Source organism: Hippocampus guttulatus, chromosome 10, assembly GCF_054856545.1.
Source record: "Hippocampus guttulatus isolate MCC_2025c chromosome 10, RoL_Hgut_1.0, whole genome shotgun sequence".
Lineage (NCBI taxonomy): Eukaryota > Metazoa > Chordata > Actinopteri > Syngnathiformes > Syngnathidae > Hippocampus > Hippocampus guttulatus.
This window is the reverse complement of record NC_141270.1, coordinates 2846282-2852749: the sequence shown is the minus strand read 5'-3', so window position 1 is coordinate 2852749 and position 6468 is coordinate 2846282.

The window sequence follows — 6468 nt, the reverse complement described above, 5'->3', positions numbered from 1 at the left end:
ACTTGCGTCATTCGCATTCAAATGTAATGTCCTAAGCCATATGTGTGGCATAACAACACCTGCATCGTTAAAAAAAAATCATATGCTTACATTGTCAAACCAATCACTCTCAAAGCCGTGTGTGTGGAATAACAATTACACGCTTGTATTGTCAAAATAATAACTCTCACAACAATAGACCAATCCCATGTCTTTGCCAGTAAAACAACAAGTTTCAAAACTGTGTTGCATAACAGTCACACGCTTGTGTTGACAGAACAATCACACTGATCGGTGTAAGAATAACAATCACATGATGCGGTTCTCAAGGCAATTGCTATCAAAACTGTGTGTGTAATAAGAATTGCATAGTCGTACAGTCAAAACAATCTCAAAACTGTGTGTGGTATAAGAATTGCATGCTCGTCCAACCAAAACAATCTTTTAAAGCATTGTGTGGCATAACAATCAAGCACTTGTTTTGTCAAAACAATCACTCCTGCAGCTGTGTATGGCATAACAGTCGCCTCTGTATTGTCATAACAATCAATCTCAAAACTCAGTGTGGCATAACAATCACATTCTCGTGTTGACAAAACAATCAGTCACAAAGCTCTGCATGCTTATGTCATTAAAAAACAACAACAACAACATCACCCTCAAACATCCTTTTTTTGGTGTGGGGGGGTTGCCTCACTGTTCCAATATTTTTAAGGGGACTGTCTGTGTCTTTGCCTAACAACATGAAAAAGACAGAACGAGCAATGGGTGGAAAAAGGAGAAATTGTGAAGCTGAGAAAATCAATCAGAGCACAAAAATTGGGCTTTCCCATTTGAAGTCAAATAGATTTTTTTTTAGATACTATATGCCAAAAACGAAGGATGGGGGGTGGGGAGGTGACGAACGTACGGTATGTCTTCTGCTTAGACTACATCAAAATCATCAAAAGATGGAAAACCAACAATTGCCAAGCAGAGAGAAGATGGCAAATAAGTGAGTGCCATTGCACAAACTACAGTCAAGTTTTCGGCAGAATTAGCCTCACAGTCACGATACTTTTGGAAAGAAATATTCTGTACGCGTCTTTTGCCCCCGACAAGAACACTGCAAGGATTTTGCTTCCCGGCCTAGCGGAAGCTTGATGAGAGGCAAAACACGGGCCCCCCCCCCCCCCCCCCCGGGGGCATCGCTGGCTTCTACACCGCCGCTTGTCAAGACTATTGTTTGTAATATTCATGGCATTCCGTCCTGGAGAGAGCGCGCTCGGAATCGCCTCCGCCGAGACGCCGTTAAATAATTCAGTGTCCCCGCTGCGCTTGAAATTCATCCCTCCATCGACTGCCAAAAAAGACGCTCGCCGAGTCAATCCGGTTCCCGAGTCAATGAAGCCTTGTGACTGCATTTCTTATGGTGCATTAGTTTTCAAATGTCCATTTAAATAGAACTGTGACCATGAAAAAAAATTATACAGGTATGTGTGTGTGTATCCTCCGCCTCCGCTCACCGTTGTTTAATTCGAAGCAAGCTTCTCTCTGCTTTTTTTTTTTTCGCTTCCTCATTCATCCGCAAAGCTGATAACGGGGCGGGCTTGACCTCGACATTTAATTTGATCCAGCCAATTATGCAATACGAACGGGAGCATCCGTTCTTTTTGCTCACGAATATTTTAAAAGTGGCTGTCGCTGCACTTTTGTCATCTGCTGGTGAAAACGATTCCCTCCGATTTTTTTTTGCCTGAAGTGGCCCACTTCAAAACGAAGTGGCCAAGTTCCCGAGAGTTTTCAAGCATGGCCTCTTCTGTCATGTTCCGTATTCGGCAGCAGGTGGCACGCGTTCACTTCTGCCGCCTGCACACCTGCTGCCTATTTGTCAGTGATTGCACCTGCTTTATCTAGGCGCTCCGGCGGTCAACCCATTGCCGGAGTATTGCATGCCGTGCCACTGCTGTTGCCTATGATTGTAATTCTCATTCGATACCATTCGCTGTTGGTTATATTTTCGTCGTCCCAAGGGAATCATTATATTAGCGTACGTGAACTAGTACTTGTTTTAACATATTTCCCTTGCCGTTTTTTGCAAGCGTTTTCTGTTGTCGCGTTTCCTTATTTCCTGGTTCTCGTTTTTACCAGCGCTCTCTGTTGTTTATTTGACGGGGTTTTGTTTGTAATAAATATTTTTGTTTTGACGAAGTCCTTGTCGGTGTCTGCTCTTTCGGGGATCCACTTATTCTTGTTTTCTCCGTTACGTACGAAGCAGTTCCCTTTTCCTGCTTCGTGCGTAACGTGACATCTTCAGACTTTTATGTGGGTTTACTCATGATCATCATGCCAACCAAATTTCATGTTGCTCAGTGAAACTGGCTTTGAGGGCTGAGTTTTCAAAATGATTTTGGGGGGAGGGGGAGGGGGAGGGGGGGGGGGACTTACCAAAGGCTCCGAACCCCTGTCAAATGTTCATTTTCACCAGAATGAATAAAGAACTACAATGAGGATGTAATGTGAGATCAATCTCTGCCAATAACAGATGACACACTTGTGACACAAGTGTGTCGTCTGTTGGCAGAAAAACAATTCACTGAGATTTTTTTGGGGGGTGGGGGGGGGGGCTGAAGTGGCGGCTTCATAGCAAAATGGCGGACTTCCTGTTTCTTCTCGAGCATGGCTTCTTGAGACTTTTTTGTTTGTCTACTCACGTCTGTTCAATCTGGACACTCACACAATTTAGTGGACACGGACTGAGCTGAATCGATTTGCTGACTTGCGTTAGCGGACTCACTTGACGCTGCAGATATAAATGACTCACTCGTAGTTTTAAACACAAGAAAGTCCAATTTTGGACCCTGGCTGTGCCAGTTGTACATCACCGTTAAGTTACTGCGTCGCGCATCACTTGCGAATAGCTTTACAGTTGCCACATGACCAAAATCCTTTGTCATACTCGTTTGTACTTTGAAACCCGTTTGGCCGTATTCGATGAAAAGGTTTGTTTAATCACGTCGTAAATGAAAAGGCAGGGGGTGGAACTCGCTGATATTAATTAAGAGCGTCCTTCCTGCGCCGCGCCGCACGCAGCCGCGATGCACGCCAAGTTCTCAAAGGTCAATCCGGAGAAGCCATTAAGTGAGAGTAACAGGATGCAGGCTCGGGAGTCGTCTTTTGTGTGTGCGGGAACAGGATGTGGGGAGGAGAAAAAAAAAAAAGGAAAGAAAGAACCAAAATAGGTAAATTTGACGCTCAACAGATTTTCCATTTGAAAGGCTTTATGAAGATCAAAGACGACAATAACGGCTCGTCTTCCTGGAGGAGAATAATTAAACGCAGACATCGCATGCAAGTACTTGACAGTGTAATTACTGTAAAAACACACGCCTTTGCACACATCATCATCATCATCATCATGAGCCGGCCATTTTCTGGATGCGGCACACGAGCGATGTGCTACTCGCGTGGTCATTATTCATTTGTCAAGATACGGGAGGGGAGGAGGCGGGTGCCGACGTCAACCGAAGAAGAGAATACAAATACTTGACGAGCTTAAAAAATGATGGCACATTGTTGCGAGCATGTGGACAAAATGGCTGGTACCCCTCTGGTAATGAAATATCAATAAGAAGAAGAAGAATAAAAGAAGGCAAAGTAATAATCGATGGGAAAAAAATGTCAGGAAAACACTAATTACCATGGCTTGATGTGTCCCTAAAATGCACACTGTTAAAAATGGAGTGTTGAATGGACTATTTAAAACAGAACTATCTGTCGACGTGCATGTAATCCGTGCAACCGCGTGACGGAATAAAATGGAGTAAAGTCAAGAAAAGCTTTTTTTTTTCAGTGTGTTTTTGATGAGCAAAATTGTATCATGTTTAAAGTTTCATTTTAATTTGGGCACATCGAAACGTTTGGGTGCATATCCAGCACCCCCCCCCCCCCCCCCCCCAATGGCTGTTGAAGTCCACAATTAGCACGTCAACGCAGGTGGGCGATCAGGGGGGAGAGGGCGAAACTCGGTCACAAAAGGGGAATGAATAATTCGGGAACAGAGGTTGAACAACAAAAGACGAGTTGAGAACACCCGTCGCGCCCGGGCGACGTTGGCCATCCGCAAAGTCTGCAACATGTTAATTCAATGTAGACCAGACAGAAAAGGCGCCAACGTACTGGTGGTTCAATGTTTAAAACAGTACCGAGGGGCCGGACCGTGGGTGCGGTATGCAAATATCGGGGGCAGTGTTTTCCTTGTATGTTACAATAAAAGTCTGAATCGGCGGGAAGGGAGCTCGAGTGTGATCGCGGAGCAACTAACCGTCGTTCGCTCTCAGAGATCCGCTCCCGCCGATATTGAAGACAATTTTCCTGTGTGCCGAGTCATTTCTTTAACTTTGTCAGAGAAAATCTCTGACAGATTTTCATGTTCTTAAGGTTGCCCTACAAAAGCGTAGGCAGCACAGATGTTGCCATCGGTTGTAATTTATACCGACACCGAAAAAAGGTTTGTAATGTAACGCTTGAAACCTTAAGCCAGACCGAGAACCCTATTTTGAAAGCATAACCCGAGTTCAAAAGCTTTACCCAGACTTGAAACGTCTTATTTGAAACCCTAACTTGAAACCAAGAAACCATAAAAACAACACCTTACTTTGAAACCCCAACGCGGGCTCGAAACCCTATTCGTAATTTGAAACCCCCGCTTGAAGCCAAGGTGAAAAGCAAGGCAGTTTCATTTCATCCGCAAGGCAACTCAATGTGCTTCACACAAGCAAGGGCAAACCACCTACGAGCATTTCCAAACACAACAGTTAACGACATTCGAAAGCAAAGCAGAGAAAAGAAAAGTAGGACCCAAACCATTCACTGGTTTCGAGACCAGAGGCAGAACTTTATTCTACAGCTAACTGGGAGCCAGTGCCAAGCCTTTAAGACTGGAATAATAACCCGAACCCAACTTCCAACCCCGAACTCAGACTATTTGAGCCTATTTGAAAGCGACCCATTGCTTGAAAGCCTAACCTGAGGTTAAAACTCAAAACTGAAACCTTAACCTTAGACTTGAAACCTTAATTTCGGAACCCCAACCCAAGCTTGCAACCTGAATTGGAATCCATGTACGGGATGTTTGAGTGTCTCCTCCACTTGTGACAGCTGCTTTTTGTTGTCATGTCGACACGGTTTGGGCCGGTTTCAACTGCTTGGCTTTTTGCCCATTTTGTGCAGTGCGACATTCACGCACACACACACACACACGCACACACACACAAAAATGCATGTACTTCCTCGACAAAGCGCTCATTTGTCATATTGAATGAATATAAACATCTTCATTTGTGTATTTACGCGCGACTTTGACAAAATGCTCCAAGGCCATCAGCAAGTGATGCATGCGCGCGTGTGCGTTGGCGTGTGTGTGGCTGTGCGAGTGCTATCAGCACGGAACACGTGGCTCGGAATATTTTCCGACACCTTGAGTCATTCGTCACAAAGTGCCGGTTTGCCTTTTTCCGGATGACTAAAATCCAGTATTGCTGTCACAGGAATATATTGTTATGGTTATTATTATTACTTTATTCAAGTTTTATGATTATTATGGGCTTATCCACATTACAACGAGAATTAGGATTCGTATTTAGAGGTTATGCATGCATTCGTGTTTATTTTTAAAGAATTTGAATTGTTGCGGGTTTTTCTCAGTAAGAACTTTGAGATTTCCTTTTAAAGGACAAGTGCTTTACAAATTGAATGCATTCTTATGATGATGGTGATTATGATGATGCGTTAGCATTGTTGTTTTGAACTGTTGTTAGCATGACGACAATTGGCATCATTAGCAGGGGCGTTCATAATGGAAATACAGAAAGGTAGTCATTTGAGAACAGTAAGCAGTGGTGTGATTGGCAGTAGTTTTTTTGTTTGTTTGTTTTTTAGCAAAACTAGCATTAGTATCATACTCAATCTTGTTTTTTCGCAAACGTATTACAGTATTGGCATTACCATGACTTTTGAAAGTATGTATAGCAGTCGTGGGAGTGTGACATTATTTACTGTCTATTTTGCTTTCAGCATCATTAACATTATTGCCTCAAACTCATTAGCATCACTACAATGTGGAATGCTTAGAGCATGAGATAGATGGAAAGGTTATATTGAGTTATGAACCTTTGACATTCTGGTCAGGACTATGAACATGGAATAAATTCGTTTTAAATTCATCAATTTGTGGCAGCAGCGTTTTCAATAGCTGGAAAAAAAAAACCCTCCATACTTTAGACACTAGTTTATTCGCTTATGGATCAGGATGTTTATAAAATGTGCCTGTGGGCTATAATTAACAGCGATTTTCCATCGTTGTGGTAAATTACAACTCGGCACAGAAATCACAGCCACATGAAATGTGGAGCGAAGGAGGATCCTTTGTGAGGATGACAAATCACGATGAAATAAAGGAATGATCTTTGGTGACGTGAGCCGGACAGAATGTGAAGGAGAATGTGCGCG